General features: G+C 42.7%; 1 protein-coding gene across 5 annotated transcripts in view; it reads right to left on the bottom strand.

Annotated features, from left to right (window-relative positions):
- The window catches only part of PCDH15 (protocadherin related 15), a 990,968-nt gene that overhangs the window by 384,531 nt on the left and 584,456 nt on the right, over window positions 1-21,981 (bottom strand). For all 5 annotated transcript variants that reach the window (XM_046942815.1, XM_046942814.1, XM_046942813.1 and 2 more), the window contains one exon: window positions 16,736-16,783. The gene's annotated coding sequence lies outside the window, so the exon portion shown is untranslated. The remainder of the gene's footprint in view (window positions 1-16,735; window positions 16,784-21,981) is intronic.

Here is a 21,981-nt window from a genome sequence, read left to right as displayed (position 1 = left end):
CGGCGGACATGACTCCCTCTCTCCTGCACTGGAAAATAACGACATAATTGTGCCCAAACTACATTTCTTTACAGGATCCAGCTTCTATATCTGCTTACAGCTTGCTCCTCTGGGAGTGATCCAAACACTGTGCTGCATTCCAGCAATAACAAAGCAGATTTTCACTCGAACCGAATGAGCAAATTTAACAGGTTATGTTTCAAAGATGCAGTTTTGCACACAAATTTCAGCTTACAACAAACTGAACCACCAGCACTGGGAGGTCACTGGCTTGGCTTTCTCTGCATTGTCCCTCCCAGACATTCAGACTATGCACATCATCTATCTCATGGTGCAGAAACTAGCTGCTGAAGGACCCAAGCTGAACACAGAAGTGAGGATCCCTGTCCCACCAGCCAGGAAAATGAAACATACCACAGGTGAGGCTTTTCTAGTGCAAAACCTTGATCCTTTAGAATCTTAAGGCAGCACTTTTCAGACTGTAACCACAGGAATAAAACTCATCCTGATCATTATCTTTCGCACAGCTTGGTGGTTGTGGCTGTTGGTAACACACTTGGTACTCCTGGAGTTGTTTGCTTTGATGCCCGAAGCTCAAGATCCTGCTTTCTTGTATCTACTCTGCCCTCTCTCAGGCCTCCTTCCTGCTGCAGCTCCACAACTCCTTGCAGAGAACAGCAGCAGCAGGCTGGATTCAGAGAGATTTGCTCTATTTCATGGTCTTTTACCTCAAATTTCTTGCACATTTGGTTACGCAGAAAATTAGGGAAAAACAAACGAAACAATAGCAAGAAAGCTGCATTGCAGCAGAAAACAATTTGGCTACATTGGCCACTGCTAAATCAGAAGGGCCCTGTGAATCTACTGCTAGCATAATAAGGTGGTAAGTCATTAGCAAATGGAAACATTTAGTCCAAAAAGTTTGAAACCATGCCAACTGTGTTCTCTGTCTCTCAGTAGCAAATTCCCCCGAGAAGCTCCTAGTGAAGCATAGTCACTGTGGTCTTTAAAAAAAGTAAATAAAAACTGAGAAGTGAGTTAACTGAAAGGGAACAGGTAAGGCTTCACATACCCTCTCCACCATCAGCATTAACGTCGTAGAAGTTTCATCACAGCAAAATGAACTTCTGTCTTCACATGCTATGATTTACAACTGAAATTATAATCCCTGCATCATTTCACGGCTTACATTGGAAGAGACCTTCGGGGTCATCTAGTTCCAACCCCCTGCCACAGGCTGGTTGCCAACCATTAGACTAGGCTGCCCAGCACCCCATCCAACCTGGCTTGGAATGCCCCCAGAGATCCATCCACATCCCCATCCACAGCTTCTCTGGGCAGCCTGTGCTTGGGATGCACCACCATCTGAGTCAAGAATTCACTCCTAGTATCTAACCTGAATCTCCCCTCTTTTAGTTTTAAACCATTCAGTCTTGTCCTATCACTATTAGGACAAGTAAACAGTCTCCTTCCTGATAAACTCTAACTACCAAAAGGCCACAATAAGATTTCCCCAGAGCCTTCTCTTCTCCTAGCTCAAGAAGCCCAGCTTCCTCAAGCTTTCCTTCACAAGAGGTGCTCCACCTCTCAGAGCATCTTTGTTTGAGCAGGTCCTGAGGAGAGCTACACCTCCACATCCTTCTTGTGCAAGGGGCCCCATCTCAGCTGTTTCTGGTCTGTCCAATACCTGGACCAGGAAATTATGTTCAATTCAATTGAAGAGTCTCCTGGATTGCCTTCAGCTCACTATTTTGTTTTCTCAGCAGATGTCTGGGTGGTTGAAATCACCCATTGGGATGAGAGCCTGTGAGCATGATGGCTCCCATAGCTCAAGCAAGGTCTCACCAACAAGCTCTCCTTGACAGGGCAGCCTGTGGTAGACAATGATCACCAGAGGTCCTTTATTGGACTGGTTGCTTATTTCATCCCACAAGCTCTCCATCTGGTAACTGTTGTTTCTCAGAGGCAGCTCTTCATAATCTATCCATTTATCCACATGTATTCAAGAATTGCCTGCACCTACTATTGGGTGGGAACCCCTACCATCAGTACAAGGACAAAGCACCAACACCATCTCATCTCTCTTAGCAGCATGCTGCCAGCCTCTTGCAGCTTATCCAAATCCCCTCCACCTGCTCAGCAGGCACCAGCACCTGCCTGTCTCTCAGCCATCCCATAGGATGCTGCCTCTCTGCACCCAGGGCTGGTTGGGCACCCATGATAAACACAGGTTCACTGCCTCCTGATTAATTATCTCCTATCAGAGAAATTGCCAGCTCTTCAAGGCCATTCCTTTCCCTGAGGGCATACAGCTTGAAAAAAAACAAACAAACCAACCTCTTCTCTTGCTGTCCATTCAGATGATTTTTGCAAGACAACCACAGTGATGCCAGAACAGCAAGGTAAAGGATCACTGCCTGACTCTGGGCTCAACCCAGGGTTATATTCCCTGGTGCCAGACACAGATTCCTCCCCCCAATAAGCAGTACCCAGAATGACCCAGTGCCTTGAGGAAGCTGACAGCGCTGACAAGGAGCTCCTAGGAGCTCTAATACTCCTTTCCACCCAGATTTCTTATTTCTACATACTCTGCCCACCAGACAGCTGTGAGACAGATGAGCATCAAGCCCTCCACATAATAAGGAGTAATGCACCATGCATGACACAGGGACAGGGCTGCTCAGTACCGAGCAGAAATGCTGGGAAGGTATAGAAGACCATAACCGTATGCTGCAATGAAATATCCAAGTCAAGGAGGAGCATCACACAGCAAACACAGGCAGAACTTCAGGCCCTGCTCACAAATGGTGCTTCTGGGAGATCACGTGGCCAGTCCCAGACACAACACCTACGTGGGCAGGGGTAAAACTGTCCAACCATATCCAATCCCATAAGGAGCATTAAGAGATTTGAGAAACACAGCTTGTGAGTAAAGACTGCAGGAATAACCATCACCACATTCATTAAAATGTGTTATGAAGACAAATAATTTTCCATAGGAAAGTATTACGAATAGCAGATTAAAAAAACAAGTTCACCTGAAGACAGCCAACCCTCTAAGAAAAAGTTAAGCAAACAGAGATGGCTTTACCTGTCAGAGCTACCCAAAAACCCAGCCTGCCCACAACCCAGCATAAAGCTGCAGTACCACTCCAGATGTAATCTGCAACATTTCTGTAATGCAGGTAAGCAGAACAACCACTTCATCTTCTCAAGCCGAGATTATTTCTCAATAACTTGATTTTAGTCCCTATTTACACTCCGCTTTTTCCCCTCCTCATTAGTCATATTCAGCTTTCCCCCCCCCCCTCGTTAGAGCAGCCTGCAAAGCTGAGCTGCCCCTGCCCCTCCAGCAGCTGCAGCTCCTACAGACCCACCTGCGCACACAGCTTGACCATACATTGGCTTTCAGGCCTCTCAGAAAAAGCACAAGGTCCACTCAAAGCAAACAGGCCAAGTGAAAGAAAGCACAGCCTTGCCACAACAGCTGAATAAGATATTGGCACCTTACCACATCCTGCCTGTACTAAGAGGGAAAAGGTGACCAAACACACCACAGAACGTCAGAATGGGGTTTTTATTGGGCCTTTCATAGAAACACAAGATTGGAAGAGACCTACAAGATCACCTCATCCAACTATCCTCTTATCACCATTACTACCACAAGCTACTGAACCATAGCACCTCACCTCTTCAACACACCTGAAGAAGTTCACAGCCGCGTGTACAAAAGAGAGCAGTTCACACACACCGCACTTGTAGTGCAGTTATGATTAATGCAGATCTGTTACATAGATCCCACTCAATACATACAATATACCTTGATTTAAAGGAAACTGAAATAATATTGGAATAGGAAGTGGATTATATTTTAATGCTTTTCCCTTACAAAGGCCAGCACCCAAAGCCCCTAGCCCTATCTGTCTCCTGCTGCAGACAACAGCAAACAAGGAAAAGACAAAGAAGAACACAGCAAAAAGGCAAGATGGCAGCAAAGAGGTTACAACAATAGCCCCAGAAATATGTTAGTAACCAGCAATGTAATTCCAAGAAAATATGACCCATAAGACAGCTTTTAAGTACATGAGGTTGTATTCTGCTTTCTTCATTTGCTGCTGATGAAAAAGCAAAGTCGCTTCTGACAAGTTGTTGGCAATACCAGACAAAGCATTCACAGAAAAGCAAACAGTCACACACAGAAAAAAGAGCTGAACTCACCCAACTGGTGACGGGGCTCTCTGACCATGCAGAACTCCTTGTCAGCAAGCAGCTCAGACCCAAGAGATGCTCTCAGTTTAGTGGTCAGCCCTCATATGAGCCTTGGCAGGCTCCACTCTGGGTCTACCCCTTCTGGTGGAGCACAGCTGCAAACAATCTGCCCGTTCTCCCTGGGCCAGCTCCTTCACCAGGTGCTCAATCACCAGTTCAAGCCATCACCTAACAGCTCCCCTACACCTGACAAGTCACGACTTGACCTTTCTTCATCCCAAATGTGCAAGAAACCTAAACGCTGCACTTCTTGTAGAACAGTTCCACAATTCTGTTCCAACAGCACTGTGGTTTGTCCTAAAACCAGAGCTATAGATCACAGCAGAGCCTTCCTGTAGGGCTACCAGAAGCACAGAAGATATCCTCTAAATTGTTCTTCATCTTTGTTTGAAAAAAGGACGGAGAAACATGTTGGGTGAAATGTTGAATTAAGCAGTTTCCTATTCAAGGCAGGGCAACCTGCTTTGCGAGCTGCCCTCAGCTCCAGCCATTTGCAGCCTTGCCTTTGTGTGTTACAAACCAGCAATGTAATTCCAAGAGAGCATGACCCATAAAACAGCTTTTAAGTTCATAAGGTTGTATTCTGCTTCCTTGATTTTCCGCTGATGAAGAAGCAAAACCAGCTCCATCGCACACCTGGCTGCAGGCAATATATATACATATATACATATATATATATTTTTTTTTTCTTTCCCCATTTTTTTTATTTTTTTATTTTTTTGTAAAATAAGAGAGTAAATAAATAAATCAGTCAGTCTGTGGAAATACTCATCAGAACAAGGCAGTTCCTGATGATATCTTCTACACACCTGAGCTCTGCACCTCCTAATTCACCTCTGGCTGTTGTTTGGAACATATCCAAGACAAACTTTTGAAACTGCTGTCATTAGGAAGCCTGATGCCATAACCTGATCATTAAAGGCTGATCTGAGTTTAAAATTCAAAGGCAACACAGTTCCAAGTCTGACAGTTTCTGCTAACAAAGTAGTACATCAGTAGAGCAGAAGTACTTGTATGCAGAAGGGAGCAACAACTACAGGTGGTTTGATGCAGCTTACACATCAAACCTACAAGTAAGGGAGATTTCATTGCAGCCCATATCAGTTCAGTACCTGAAGCCAGTCCTCGTGGTTACCTTCCTCTAATCTCAATGCAACTGTGAACAACGCTTCCTTTCAAAGCATAGCACAGGAGGAGACGGTAACTCTTCATCCACAGCATTTCCCTGTGAAAAGGAGGGAGGTTTCACCAGCAGGGGCTGGTCATGATGAAGCAGAAATGCTTAGGGCAACTCTTAAAGCCACAGAGAAGAATTCAAGTAAATTAGATTTCTTCAAGACTAATTTTCTCACTTAAAAATAAAAAGGCAAAAAAAAAAAATCCAAACCTACCCAAACTATCAGTGATAAAAGAACTTTAAAACCAGTTTTCTCTCTTTGCTGTGAAGGCAGCTCATCAGGAAAGTAACTGTGCATGCATGTGAGGCTGTGGGACTAGCATGGACATGGAAGCTCATTTTCTCTCCAGTTCCTAAGCCATATTGCTGAAGACTCTGGAAACAGAGAGAGGTGGTGGTGAGGGTTCAAACCCCTGGACAAGCAGTGACCTCCACGGAAACACCTTTCATTTTAAGGCTCAGCAAGACAGGTTCTCTGACGAGGTCACGTTTCTCTGGAGGACAGGAATGACACATTTGGTACATTACTCAATCAAGAGTTGAATTACTGCTCTCCCAAACTCGGCATTTGATTTAGCTGTCATGCCCAGTGCATTGCAGCTAATAAAAGGCAGTGGGCTGTTTCACTCTGCTGACTCGCAGGTCGTGGAGAATGAAGGAGACAGCGTTGGCTGTGCCCTGATATTTAGGATAGAGACTTGCCAATGATTAATATGTATGTGTATAGGCTCTTTTCCTAGACACTTAATAAAATGTTCCAGTGATGGGACAGGGGGACAGCCTGGATTTATACAAGTGTGGGAATGTTCCAGGAGAACCTATCACCTATTTAGCAAATGCACTAAGTTGCTTCTTTTCCATTCTTAGTAACAGTTTTAAGATAAGGGCAAGTAAGGTAAGGCTCAGACCTGGTAAAAGTTCAGGGCTACCTCTGGAATTAATTTGGGGTATGGTTTCCTCCACACCTGCCTATGAATGGCACACAAAATGGCCTTGTCATAGCCTGGTTAGGGAGGACAAAGGCCAGACCACGTACCGTCGTGCTACAGCAAGCAACGTGAGCGAGGTCCCAAGGAGGATCTGAAAGTGTCTGAGAAGAAATCATGCAGAAGGAAGCTGAGTCTGTGCACAAAGGAATTATCCACAAGAAGTTTCTGTGTTGTATGCCACGCCATTACTGCTAACTCATGCAGATGGACAGGTAGCAACACCTCATATGAATGATGGCACTGCAAGAGACAATCAAAGGCTGTATTCTCAAACATGTAGTCATGGGCCGAGCACGGATATCTAACTTAATATCAGAACTACCTTGTTAAAGCATCAATGTGCATGGCCAGGAAAGATGAAGGCTAGCACTCCTATCTTTCCATACATAGTATTCCAGAAATACCACATTGAAGGTTTTCTGGGATGCAGGAGAAATGGCTTGCTCTGTCTGAGCTTTAGCTTGACCTGGAACAACTTCTAGTTCAGATAGGGCTATATATGCTCAGAACTATGTAACAGCAGGACACCAGGAATATATTTTCTGAGGTCTAACCATGTTAAAATTAAAAGATTGTTAGGTCAGTGGATCCCAACTTTGGTTGTGATGACCATGTTTGCAGTGACTGTAAATAATTCGGAAGAAGTAGGTCTTACAAAGTCAGTATGACGTTATAAGCAGTCACATTTAGTAAAACACCCATGCTGAATTAGTCACTGGTCCCTGAGAGTCAGAAGCACAGGATAAGCTAGGAAGCCTCTAAATAAAGCTTTTAATTTGCCTAGAAAAGCAATGGAGGCTTTAACAATATGTCCACATATATCACAGAATCAAAGAATGGCCTGGGTTGAAAAAGACCACAATGACCATCGAGTTCCAACCCCTCTGCTATGTGCAGGGTCACCAACCAGCAGATCAGGCTGCCCAGAGCCACATCCAGCCTGGCCTGGAATGCCTCCAGGGATGGGGCATCCACAGCCTCCTTGGGCAACCTGTTCCAGTGTGTCACCACCCTCTGGGTGAAAAACTTCCTCCTCATATCCAACCTAAACCTTCCCTGTCTCGGTTTAAAACCATTCCCCCTTGTCCTGTCACTACCCACACTCATAAACAACTGTTCCCCCTCCTGTTTATACACTTCCTTCAAGTATTGGAAGGCCACAATGAGGTCTCCCCGCAGCCTTCTCTAAAAGGAGCACATCTCCAAAAAGGACTTCTGCTAGCAGAAAGATGAAGAATAGGAGAGTATGAGATTGTTCACTGTCATAACACATGAACCTTGTGAGCTGAATCCAAGCCAGCTTTGTCATTTTCCTAAGGGCATTTGTATGCCTTGCTGCTGAAGGCTCCAAAAGGTTTAAGTGCTGCTCTGAAGCACTGATATTTACAGAAGCAGAGCCTATGCTAGCACTGTTGAGCGTCTCAAAACAAATGACAGATCCATTCAAACCCTGGGGAAGCTTTAGTGTGCAACGAAGATCATGATCTCGTGTTCCTCTCCTCAACTCAATCTTATACAAGACTCTCCAACTTTATTCCAGGGTTACTGCTACGCCTCCGTGTGATAAAAGGATACAGACCTCCCTGCAAACTTCTTCAGATCCTCAGCAGGCTCCTTCTCAGGTTAAAACTACCGCTAAGCTGAAGCCAGGATCAGTGCATGCCAGTGATCCTGGTTATGTCAAGAATAAATTTCTACAGATTTGAAAGACGCTTAGGCCACACTAAAAGCAGGGAGCACAGGCAGGGTGCTTGCTGCTATGGCTGGTGGGAGGGAAGTGCTGACCCCTGTGGTTATCAGCAAAGCGTAGGAAGAGATGTAGGTTCTTCAAAGGGCAGTGCTAATAAAGAAAAAAAAATGTCTATCAGATGCTAGCACATCTTGATTAGAATTCATGATGACTCATACTCAAAGGCCTGTTTCTAATCCCTATATATGATACTGACTTATCAGGACAGACAGCTGGTTGCAAAGATGCTTTAAAGCATAACCAGCAAACCCAATGATTGGCATTTTTTTCTCTTCCTTGTGAAATATATCAAATCTTTCGGTATTTTAACTGTCTCCTTTTTCACACCTCTGTGCTGGTACATAGTAGTAGCCATCATTTAAATTATGCATTGATGGTGAATTTATGTGATACATTATCTAGCAGCTAGAGGAAAAGTGGACTACGCTATCATAACGGTTGAGGTTGTTTTTCCTTCCATGTTGATTTACATCCAAATAACCCAACTTATCAACCTTGCAAATGTCAATCTGCATGAAGGCAGGCAGCTGAACAGTTCTTAAGCAGGCACTCACCTTGGGACAGAAAGGTCACTGTGTTACTGACTCTTATTGCGGAAATATTATACTCAGGTTTGGGAGGACTTCCTCACTGTCCATGGAAATAATCATTGAAGGATTCAACAAAGAAACATCAAGGTCTCAGACTAAATTGAACAAAAAAAAAAGTGATCGATTTAAAGTGCAGACAGAAATATACACTTCTAATAGACTCAATAATCCAACAACAGCATAGCCATAGGAGGAGCACCCACTGATTGAAGAAGCCGCTGTCTCACACAGATCCGGCTGCCAGCTCCCTCCTGGGAAGTCAAAACTGCAAAATCCACTGGGTCTGACTTTAGTTTCCATGTAGGAATTCCTTTATTGGCACCTGCTTTCTACCACTTCATCATTCCCTTTAAAACATACTTTTCCTCCCTTTCCTTTGTCTAGCATCTCTTTTTGGAAACACGAATAACTACACTTCCCCGAGGGATGCAATCTAAAAGGTGACATTACAGTGCAGGAAACCATCACACAGAACCTGGGGCTCCCTGTCCTAAAAAATGCATAGCAGAATCAGGAGGAACAACCTGGGTTATTGGAGGTGTCTTGTAATAGCTCAGGATCCGCACTGAATCGGAGCGGTACGGTTGAAATGCTAATGTGAGCTGAGGTGCCAGTCTGACCATTCAAATTAGAGCTGCAGTTACTTAACTGAGAATATCTATAAACCAGATTACCTTCAAATAATGATCCTATTTATGTGCAAAAGCATGTGCTTGAAGCATAACTGTTGGCGTGCGTGAATGTGAAATGCATAAGTAAAATACGGGGCCTATCAGCAAACTTGTAATAGCGTGTGTAAGAATACAAACTGTTTCAAAAGAGATGTCCAGTGATCTTAAGCTACTAGTGCTGCTGGCTGGCTAGCTCCCACTGTGATGCTACGCTAGCAGCAATGCACCAATATTTTATCCTTTACATTTTAAAGGAGAAAATGTAGAAGATGACTGTGGAAATAGGGTAGATATATGGCTCAAGAAGTCGAGCCCCATGGTCAGGTGGAGAGTCAGATTCAAGTGCGTACATCAACCGTAAGACAACAGCACTTCAAGAACACATTCACATGTGCAAGAACTACTTTGAGTGAAGAAACAGTAGTGACCCAGATGTTACTGCAAAACTAATCAAAATATTCTCAACTCAGTAAGAACAAAGCCAGTTTTGTCATAAACAAGGATACTCTCGCCCTTAAGCAAGCTTATGTAGGGCAACATTTGCCCTAAGGAATGGTGAAATCTTGTGACAGCACAGTCAAAACACCTTGACAGTTGCATCCTACTCATACTCTGCTCCTTGCTACCTCAAAAGAGAACATGGATGGGCTTGAGAGCACCTAGTAGCATCGGACAGGGTGACAGAACTGATTCCCAGACAAGTCAAACAGCCAGACAGCAAGAAAAAAAAAGGTATAGCCTTTCCTTTAAATCAGGTCGGTTCGATTCTGCACTACAATTGTTTACACAGTAATAGAAAAACCTTGCAAAAAAAACCCAAATCAGATAAATTCACCAGACAAGGATTTCACAACCGAGCTGTGTTTAAACATTTCATTTCACACTGGTTTTTAGTGTGGGGAAAATCAATGCCTGCTTTTTTATCTGTTAATATCAGTTCTTTGGTTTATGACACACTTTTGCCAGCAACTTCACTCCCACATCAAAACCATCAGAATGTTTATTGATAAACACTAATAATAGGGATTTCTAAGTCAATTTCTCTAATTTCAGCACAATATCCCATAGTATAAGAGAGCTCAAAATTAACACACACATCTATGTGTATATATATATATCTTCATGATAATGAAAATACCGTAATGATTTTACAATAATCATTTTCATGCCTTCCTACAGTAACACTGTTTATAGAATAGGGAAAGTCCTTGATAAAGGAAGGAATGTCCTACAAAGGCAGCTTGACTGCACGGAGTGGGAGAGGTGAAAAAAGTCCCCAAGTTAAACAGGGATTAGAGTTGAAGTACACTTAAGGCTATCATTGCCTGCCTACACTGTAAGAATGAAAGAGCAAGGCAGCAACGAAAGAACACGGCCATGAAACAGCACAGTCACTGGGACTGCAAAGGCCACCAGCGCTGCTGCAGGGTTACTGCTTCACAGCTTGGCAGCTGGAGACGAGCACCAGGGCTCAGGAACTGAGCCCCCACGAGGAAAGCAGATTACACGCAGTGCTGAACCCACAAGGTGCTCCTGGGTTAGGGCTTAAGCTGATTAAGCCTGAGGATGCCAGGCTCTGCCGATGGGAAATGTTGCTAGTTCAGGAATGAGAAGAGGAGTTCATGTGGAAGGAGCTACAGGACTCGATTTACAGCTAATGGAGGCAAGAGAACTGGCCATTCTAAAGATAAAGAGATTGCAGGCAACGCGATTGGAGACCATTACTGGGATAATGAAACTCTTTATGGTCTCAATGAAACCCAGTTGTAAATCACCTTTTTTAGGAAAAAGTACTACATAAAAAAAAATGGGAAAAATCATTTCATTTCAAAAAACTGGGACATCATATTTGAAGATGATAACACTTACTTTTCAGTCCTCACAGGAGGCTTCTGGTCCTTGGTGTCCAAGTGCCAAATTATTTCTCTCCACAGAGCAGAACAGCAGGCAGTTTTGACACTAAGCTTCTACTAATGAGTTTATAGTTTTCTATTTCATAATTAGCAGAATTGAATCAACTCTAGCATTGTTTTCTTTCCCAGACAAAACTATCAGTTGTTGCTTTGACATGAGTATTCTCCAGGGTTTTGGTGTTTGTTTCTTAAAAAGACCAATCCTCCTCCACTGGAGGATAGATGTGTCCACACATCCACTGCATGTGTGACTTGTCTCGGCAAAGCACTGATGCTGTTCTCTGCTGTCTGAGACTCAGCAGCCTGTTGCAGGGCTGGTCTTGAAGGAAACCTGTCTCGTCTAGCATTACTCAGTGAAAATACCTTTGATAAGAAACCATCTCCTTTGGTTGAAAGTAAGGAACCACCAGCCTGCTGCTTGACGCGTCCTGCATCATCATCATGCTGCTATTGGAGCAGAAAACATACGTTGGCAGGATGTTTCTGTCAAAAGCCTAAAGCAAATGCTATCCCATGGCTGAAGCTGCTCCTGGGATGACTCTCTACACCTGCCTATCTTTTAGCAGCTCACACATGCATTTATAAACACAAACATAATTCTCCAACCCCTCTCTCTCACCTTCCTCCTGCATTTATCTTCTAAAGGGTTAAAAGATTCATCTAGGATAAAGCAACCCCAAAGTAGCTCTTCTTACTGTAAATGAGAGGCATAAAGCAACATTCAATGTAATAATTGTGCGGATGGTAGTGTTTGCTGCTTACAGGAGCCCTGACATTACTTCTGCAAATTCCCAGGAAGCTGGCTCCAGTTCCTTCTTAGCAAACCTCATCGCAAAGCTGCTCCATCGGTTAGATTGTTCACAATGCAGAAGCACATTTCCTTGCTGGTTTGAACAATGAACAACATATTCTGCATTCCCTGCATTATTTACGTTGGTTACCTTTCACCACAATATGTATTTATTTACTGGAAGTTTCCACATGCAGGTGCTGGCTACCTTTAAAGCTACTGCCCCACAGTTGTGCTCTAATGGGTATCTGCTCTCCCAAAACATCTGTCCTTCAGAGTCCTATTACAGTACTCAAGCTAACAGTGACAGGATATTTGTACTACTCCCACTTCTCACAATTTTTCTATATGAGGTTGTTATTCAAAATCCCAAGAACTGACTCACCGTATTAGAACTTCCCTTCATTATTAATCAGTTAATTAATTAGATTCACATCCTCATGACTTCTTCAGTCCTGACTAAAGCGTCGATACTGTATTTGAAATGACAAGCCACAGGATAGGGCAATATTTTCTATCTAGATATTTCATGAAAAGCAAGTCTATGAAAATATGTTATTTCACATAACTAGGGCTTCTCACATTCCTAACCTTCTTCTAATTTTCTTTTCATTCTTTCACCTGACATTTTTACTCAAGATTCCACCAGGATTATTTATGGAATTAAGATGCTTTAAAATAACTGAATAATCTTTCACACTTTTAGCATGCATGTTGTACATGCTTCCAAATAATTTAGACCCTATGTATCTAAAATCACCTGATTGTGAGCAAGAACATATCCTGAGTATTGCCTCATCCAAAAGCCAGCACCCAGCTCTCTGCAAGAAGAATTCTTCCATCTAGGGATGTTTATGGAGCAATAGGAAGGCGTAGACAGACTGTAGTGTTGCCTGCTGATAGTAATCTTCCACTGCTAACTCCCTCAGTAAAAACATAGCAGCATAAGTTTCTACTGGTACAAGCCTGAAGATTTTTTTTGTCCAACACTGAATGTTTTTCATACCCTATTACTACAGTCTAATCTTTATGATTATTGTTAGTCACTGGAAACATAAGAAGGTGCAGGTACCTTTCAAGCAAATCTTACACTCCACATCTTCTGATGACAAGTAAAAAAAGCCTATGCAACAGAACGAGCACAGCAGAAGAGGGGAAAGATTTGCCCGTTCCTTCTTCCTTGTTCTTACCACAGAACAGGGGACCTTAAAGATCATCTAGTTTCAACCTCCTTGCCATGGGCTGGATCAAGCTGCCCAGGATTCCATCCAATCTGGCTCCGAACGCCTCCAGAGATGGAGCATCGACAACATCCCTATGCAACCAGTTTCAGAGCTTCACCACCCTCCCAGTGAAGAACTTCTTTCTAACTTCTAACCTAAATCTACCCTCCTTCAGTTTAAAGCCATTAATCCTTGTCCTACCTCTATCAGATAGTGTAAAAAGTCAGTCCTCCTCCAGCCTGTAAGCTCTCTTCAAGTACTGGAAGGCCTCAATGAGGTCACCCTGGAGCCTTCCCTTCTCCAAACTGAACAAGCCCAGCTGTCTCAAACTGTCTTTATAGGTGAGGTGCTCCAGCCCTCTGAGCATCTTTGTAGCTCTCCTCTGGACCTGCTCCAACAGGTCCCCGGGCACTGAATACACAATATTCAAGATGGGGCCTCACAAGGGCAGAGTAAAGGGGACAATTACCTCCTTTGCTCTGACGGCCACTCCTCAGGGCACAGCCTGAAATCACTTACAATGTTTTTTGTTTGTTTGTTTGTTTTTAGCAGCTCCACCAGCAGTGGCTCCCGATCCTTTCACTTCAAGCCCCATAACAGATGAGCAGTCAAGAAGAGGGTGCACTGGACCCAACCACGCCGCCATGGAAGCAGTAGCCCCCAAGGGAAAGAAAGAGCGGGGCCATAGGAGAGCTTCTCCATTCCCCAACCTGATGCCAAATACCTTCAGTTCACTTACTTCCTCATCAGGACATACAGCCTTTACTTTTATTAGGCCCTGCTAATAAGTATTGTTTGCTTTTACAACTGCTGAATCTAAAGGCTTCATCTTCGTAGAAGAATCTTTACTTTACAGCTCTATCTATGCCCGACATTTCTTTAAGTCAATTGGTGGCAACGGTCAGCTCAGCACTCATCACCTTGTGTGTGGGATTGTCATCCTTCTCATTCTGCACCCACCTACGCTGAAGGCCACGTGCCACTGCTTTGCCCTGCCACTTAGCTTTGCAGAATCCTACTGCAGTTTTACAGTCAGCACTCATCTTTGCTGCTCTGAATAAAAGCATCATCAGCATACTGTCATCTCCTCCAGTTCATTTATCAGCAGAGTATTACATGTTTTAACAGAGATTCTTTTGAGACCCTCCTACCATCATCCACTCACCCAGAAAACTCATCATTTAGTTCTAACCTCCGCTTCTTATCTATAGACCACGTTTTTTCATCTAAGCAGCTTTTCTTTTATCTGACAGAAGTACAACTTTATGATAATAAAGTAGAGTATCTCATCCTTTTGACTTTAATCACTAATTCTCACAGGGTTAGCCATAGGGTAAAGCTTAGCCATAGTGCCCTTGGAAGGGCTTCCTATCGGGTTCATTTTTTTTTTTCTCTTTTAGCAGCATGATGTGATTTTGCCATGTATTTGGGGCTGCTAATCTGAGTGGTTTGCTCCAAAATTCTCCTGTAGGCACCTCCTTCTCCTCTTTCTCAACTGCTTAACATGTCCCTCCCTCTCACAAAAAAGGACAACTTCATCAGCCAGCTCCTGGGTCTCACCTTGCCCTAAAGTGCACTGGCTGCTTTCAAGGTCTTGGGACTGATCGGAGACTTCTGGACAGGAGGAGGCAGATGGGCGGCTTATGTGAAGATCAATTCCTTGTCCGTTACTTCTTGTAGTCCTGCAACCTCCCACCTGGACATCCAATGCAAGGCTAGGATTCCCACCTGCAGCTGCCTCAAATTTCACTGCATAACTTTTGGAACTTTAAGTTTAAAATCCAAGAATTTCTTTGGTTGGAATTTAGAGAATTTAATTTCCTAGCTTCTAAGTTATTCAGCTTAAATTGTGACTTCTTGGTAAGAAGGATTTGAAGGAAACTGCTCAGATTACAAAAGCTTCAGCTATGTGGTAGGACGCTTCCACCAAAAAAATGTTGAACTTTAATAGGCTTCATCTCTTGTTTACCATGACAACAACCAACCACACAAACAAAAACCAACCCTGTTAATAGTCCATGAGAGAATGGCAGCACACTTATTAAATTTTATCCTGTCTTTGTTATACTAATCCACACGGCCAACAAAAATCATCCATTAAACACTTGTGTCCTCCACAGTATCACACAAGCTTAAAAATCTGTATCAATGACTTTGTGCCGACATTACTAAAGGAAGCACTCCAGAGAGCTGGTCACAAGACCTATCCCTTATGAATACTTCTCATGAGCCTCTTGCAACCTGGTAAGCCACCTCTCCTTACAGCTTACCATAGTCCCCTCGTTACCCTGCTCCTTATCTGCCTGAGCCAGCTTCTTATAATTCCTGTATTAATCTACACCATCTCCACTTTAAATAATAATTTCCTTTGGGAACTGTACTGAATGAATGCTTCCTTGAAATCTAGATAGCTTAAGCCCACTGTGTTACCGTAGTCTGAGACATCCACTTTTCTCAGCAAAAATAAACATTAAGTTAGTCTGAGAAAATCTCCTTCTAACAAATTCAAGAACTCAACTGGTCATTTAGCAATGCAGGATGGTTTCGTATTGTAATATTCACAATATTAAACTAATAATGAAGCATTTAGAAGTGGAAGGGAAACAGTGAGAAAAGAAATGCATGGACAAGAATTATACCATGTCATTTTAGAACAGCTGCCTAGTATTGTTCATTAGGTTCTTAATGTGATAGCAGTTAATATTTCTTTTGTGTTTTCCATAGCAAAGAAAATCTGTTCACTGAAGTTTACACCACCATCAGAATTCAGTGCAAGACGTCAATGAAAAAGAACCTGAAATATTTCCACCTTCTTGTAATTTGCTACTCCTTATTTGAAATCCCAGGTAAAAACTTAAAAGTGAAAACATAACTTGAAGAGAGAGAACCCAGGTCATGACATGCATTTCCAACAAAAAAAGCCATCTTTTCCCTGCGGTACAGCAGAGTTGCTGAACTGATTTCCATCTTGTGATTCAAATCAACAATTTAATTCTTAGTGCCATGAAGCGTGCAGCAGACATCATTCCGAAAGCTTCCTATGGATAGATTTTCAATCACTTCCCCACATCGTTTTCTAAGTTAATCTTTATAAAGGACATGACTTTCAGTCACAAGTGCATCACATAAGCCTTATTCTCATCATGTAACTCTATACAGACATCTTAGCATAAGAAATTTAAGTAAAAGAATGGAGCAGTTTCCAGGAAAAGCAATATATCTAGAGGCACATGAAAACAACAACCCATAAAGAGGTAGACTGAGATTTTGGGAATACATGTTATTAAATGGATTGCTGGATAGTGAATTTTGAAAACCACTTTTACCAAAAGCATGAAAATATTAAATGGGAAATAACAGTACCTTAATTGCACTTCTCAGACACAAATGTTTAGGTGATACGTTGATTACCTGGAAAACAGAAAATAGAAAATTAGTAATGTTGTTCATATTTTAATTACCGATTGAGAAGAACACGTGGTATCATGCTTTTTTCCCTTATTAAAACAAGAGGTTTTAGCCTTCAAAACAAACAGATTTTTGATATCTGCTATTTTATTCCTGATGAAGGTAGCTTTGAATAAGAAAAATAACAAGAAAACAATGCCTGAGATTTTTGTTGAGATAGTTTATGTATTTTCATGAAGGCTGCCAAGAAGAAACGAAGGAAAAATTCACAGTAACTTTCATACATCTGTGCTATCTACCTTAAAACATAGCTAGCAGGCACTTATCTCTAAGTCTACCTTAGGACGTACTCTGTCACTCCCCAACCCAACCTAAAACACCCTACAGGAAAAGGAGACCTCAAGACAGACCAGAAACACGAGGAGCCCACTAGACAAACCGAGCGATCACTGGGTATGCTCCCATTTTTCCCTCAGATTGCTTCATCCAGGTAGCATCTTGCACCAAACTTTTGGAGGCCTGCATGCACGCTACCTCGCAGAACAGCAAGCCTAGCATGTACATACTTCAAGGATTAGAGCTGCTTGGATGGTTTGCTGAGCCATTCAGAAAATTCAACTGTAACCTAACCATATTTAACAAAACTCAGCTCTGAATGGTTCCACATGTCAAGCCCAAAACTGTAATCTGAAACTAAAAAACTGTATAGAGACGTATTTTCAGCCTGGGCAGATACAATAGATCTAAACCAAATCTATTTAAGACAGTTCAGAACTGAAAAAGCCACAATGTGTGAGGCACATCTACAGAGTGGGCTGAGCATTACTTGCTTCCCACAGGCCAAATCTCAGGGGTAGGATCGACTCAGGACATTTGAAAGGGACCTTTTCTTTGGTTGGTTCTTTCACATTCTTAGTAGCTACCTTGAAAACTGAATCATATCATTGCTAGGATCATTTCACCTTTCTCAGCAAGATCCACCTCTTTTTACCACGAGAGCACCCATCAGCATTATCTTCAGCCAATTTTGTGTGAAGCAAACATGTTTTGCAGGTTGCTGCTTTCTCTTTCATTTCAGTATTCATTACTTATCTACGCAACAGGACTCAATTGTCCAGAATATGCAAAAAGCCACGATTCAATCAATAAAACAGCAAAACTTATTCTCAGGGCTGAAAATTGACAGCACAAAGGCTATTTCCTACATTTGAGTTATCCAGCTTACCAAGCTCTCAGAGCAGAAAGCAGGCGTAGTTAGGTACAGCTGGTCTGCTTTGCAATAACTGAAGCTGTTGTTTTGTTCCCTAGTGGAATAAATGCATGGTAGGCTGGGTAGGAAGGATTTATAAAATAACTTGAGGCTTTTTAAGGTTGATGGAAGTTTGCAGACACACGCGGATGCTGTGCTGACCTCAAACAAGATGTAACAAAAGCAAATAAATGCTATTTTATTAGCCTTCAAAATAAGGAAGTAAAATGAGGTCACTTCAGTAACAGCAACATTTATGTAGGAATGCCAAATTTTTCCCAGAACAGGTCAGACTGATCAAATCATTTCTCCCCCTAAAACGTGAAACGTATACACAAAAATTAAGAACAGAACAAGCATAAGAAATAAACAATATGCAGTTTGCTACAGTAAATGTCTGATTGTTTCTGTGCCTTCTAGTAGGCAAACGATGTACTGCTCAAATTTAACTCCTAAAAGAATACAGAACTGGGGACTGGAGGACAGCTGCTGCTGGAGCACATGCACTGGTCTGTATGAAATACTGGACTGTTCTATCGGCACCGTGGTCACCACTAATTCAATATTCCACCAAATTAATTACATATTTCATCCACACAGACCTACAGCATTAAGGTTCCAATTAGTTTGTCCAGACAATGCCCGACCTTCCATGCATGTTGTGGAGGAACACAACAAATTGCATTGCCATGGGAACAAGGTTTACTACTTGCTTTACTAACAGATTAATGCCTACTGTCAGCAGGTTTGATGATGAACGATCGTCGTTTTGAACTTCTGTAATGAAGATGCATCATGCTTTCTGTTGTTCACGCTGTACAACACCTTCCTCATACTCATCAAGGGCTTTTAGTCCCACACATTATTTTCCAAAAGCATAAGCTGTTTAGATAGTGATAATAGTGGATTTTTTCAGTAAAAAAAAGGAAGATGCATCAGCCCTGACTTCCACTGTGCTAGAAGGTCACTGTGCCTGTGACACTGGCCTGGGATGTGGCGCAAGAGCAGGGATCAGCAGATTTAAGTGGTTCTATCCACATACTATGCAACATAGCTTGGAAGCTGCACTCACACCCCCACCATACCCGTGGTTCAAAGCAGATGAGGGATCCATCACTAACAACCCTGCTAGAGGGAGCAGAGCATTCAGTGTCACTGGAACTGGGCTTCTGGATTGGTTTCCTCTAAAAGCAATCTCATTCACATTCACCAACACTACTTTAAACTGACCGAAATGCAGTAAAAACAAGGGATTGAAGGATTCACTTCACAGACATGGCAATGCTCCAAAGCCAAACGTTACCTCTAATTCCAGAGGAAAGGGATGGGATATAAAAAACTTAAGAAAATAACACCAGTATGGAAGAGTCAAATAAGGATGTGCTTTTTATATAATTTAGAACTAATTCTCAGCCCGTGTCTGTAAGTATTACATAGTATTGAAGTCGTCTTGGGAGGCAAGAACTGGGGACCCTTCAGTTATGCGGTAAGTAATCAGTCACCCCTAACCCCAAGCTCAGATGGAAGATTGGACATTTGGCCTCTTATTTCTGTGCTGTTCCTTCAGCACTGCAAGAACCAACAGAAGGCATCCTGAATTTCTGCTGCCATCTTCTCTTGTAGCCAGATGTGTACATTGTCATTAAATTACAGAGGAAGCACAAATTGCATGTTTGTATAATCATTTCAAATTATTTTGCTGACTAAATACATTCTCAAGGCTGTAATTCAAGACTCACTTAATTTCTACCATTGATAACCGCCTAAAAAACAAATCTTGTCATTTAATCTGAAACAAGTTTTCAGTAAATTTCAAAGATCCTCAGTTTTTTGAGGACAATTTTCTCCCTTCTGAGTAATACGATAAAATACCTCACCAGCAGCAGAGGAAAAAGGACAAGCTCACGAAGGGGACATATTCAGAAAACTCTGCTCTTGGAAGAACACTCATGTGCAAAGGCCAGAGCCATGAAGTAGCTCTGCCTAGAAGCCTACAATTATTAATTTCCTGAAGACTGATGGAATTGATGGGTAAGTACAAGCGCTTCCAGTATACAAATGGAAAATTCTTTGCTGTAAGAAGGGTTGGGTTTGCAGCAAGGAGTTGTGTGAGAAGATGAGGGAACCAAGAGTAGGAACTCAGATTGGGCAGGAAAGTACAAGAGTATGACTAAGCCCAGAGAGCAGGCCACAAGAACCCACGGGTAGGAGTCAGAACCCTGAGGGCAGCACATATCACCCAAGAAAAGGGATCTTAGGCATGGTGGAAAGAGCTGATCAAAGGCCTAGTTGTCTCTTTCCCAGTCCTTACTGGCCTAGGAGGATGTTTGTCATGAGACTGCATACCCTAGAGCTCATAGCCCAGCAAGGCTGCCTTGTAGCACAGTGATCAGACAGGCTCTGGAGATAGTGAGATCAGGGAACTTCCAGCTTCCTTGGCTATCCTAAGCATACTTCCAGTCACAACAAGCACTGTTCCCTTCCCACCACTTAAAGTTTACCCAGTGCTGCGTGTGGCAGCTGGCTGAGCTGTGACGTTATCCAATACCACCTAACAGAAAACAAAACAAAACACAACAGCGCAGAAGTATCTGGGTTCTGATTTCAAAGCTTACTTTGACATTCAGAATTAAGAACAAGGGAGAGACGTAAGGCTTAAGCTGAGGGTAGGGTTTCTAGCAGGTGGTTACATTTTTGTTGGGGGCTCACCTGAAGGTCCCATGCTCCTCACCTCCCAGAAACCGCCACCTCTGCTGGCCCAGCCACAGATACCCCTCATGGAGGATATTGTTCGTAAAGAACTTCTGAAAAGTTCAATTCATTAAGTTCACTTTTCAGTCTCTGACGTAATCTCTTTGCTTCCACTTTCACTCAGCCTTCTCTCTCCTTCACTAAAATGAGTGACTCAGAAGTAGTTGTGAAAGTACGTTAAAATGAGCATGAAGAGTAATATCATCAAAACTATCTAAGGAATGCAAATCCACGTTTTCATGAGGCAAGAATCTTGAACCTCTCAGGCATCTCCGAAAATTACCATCTTTATTTTAATTAGGGGGAACGTTACCTACAGTGATGCTTACAGTACATGTATTTCCATACTTAACACCTTAGCAATCTCCATCTCCACAATTTTTTGGTGTTTGATCTTAAATTCTTATGCTGCTAGGATGCACTCAGTAAATAAAAAAGAAATCACGGATGTTTAACATCTTTCTGAATACTCATAACTTGCTTTCTGCACAGACTAGCCACAGGTTTTTCCCCTGCTCGAAAGGAAAGGCTCTCCCCTGCTTACAGCTCATGCTCAATTCAGATTCTCTCCTGGTTTTCCCAATGCATCCTTTGGGGGGACCAGCCCCACCCAATGCAGAACACGAGATTTTGAGAAAAGAGCTTGAAGAAAGAGTCACAAAGGATAAATCCATGAAGTCCTATGGTGCAGCACTGATAGCACTGAACTCTGATCTATCTGGCTACAGCTTTCTAAGACCATTCCTCCCACAGAGCAGTTTTTGTGCAGTCAGCTACTGGGTTGCATGAAGCTGTGTTCCCTTTTCCTAAGAGAACCAACATCACTAAGCAGCTTTGGAGCAGGGAAGCAGATTTGCTCGGCATGCTAACATTTCTTCTCCTCTCCTGTAGGAAAAAAAATGCTTGATTCTGCCAGAAGAATTTGTGTAAATTAAAGTTTTCATCAAGATAAGCACAAACATAGCAATCTTCTGCTTGCTACACAACCCTGTTCTCACTCACTATACAACTCAACTGCATCCAAAGTGGCAGTGGGTAATTTCTTGGCAACTCTGCTCTCTTTACAGAAATGTCCAACACCTGTGAATAACTACAAGTTGAAGTTGTGGTCAGACATCTCCCCTTTCCCTGCAGCCTCCTCCCCTTCAGAAAGATAAGCCATCTCCAGACAGGCTCCTACAAACTCTCAATGGTAGAAAGC

Source organism: Gallus gallus, chromosome 6 (genome assembly GCF_016699485.2).
Source record: "Gallus gallus isolate bGalGal1 chromosome 6, bGalGal1.mat.broiler.GRCg7b, whole genome shotgun sequence".
NCBI classification, from domain to species: Eukaryota; Metazoa; Chordata; class Aves; order Galliformes; family Phasianidae; genus Gallus; species Gallus gallus.
This window is presented reverse-complemented; position numbering and strand designations above follow the sequence as displayed.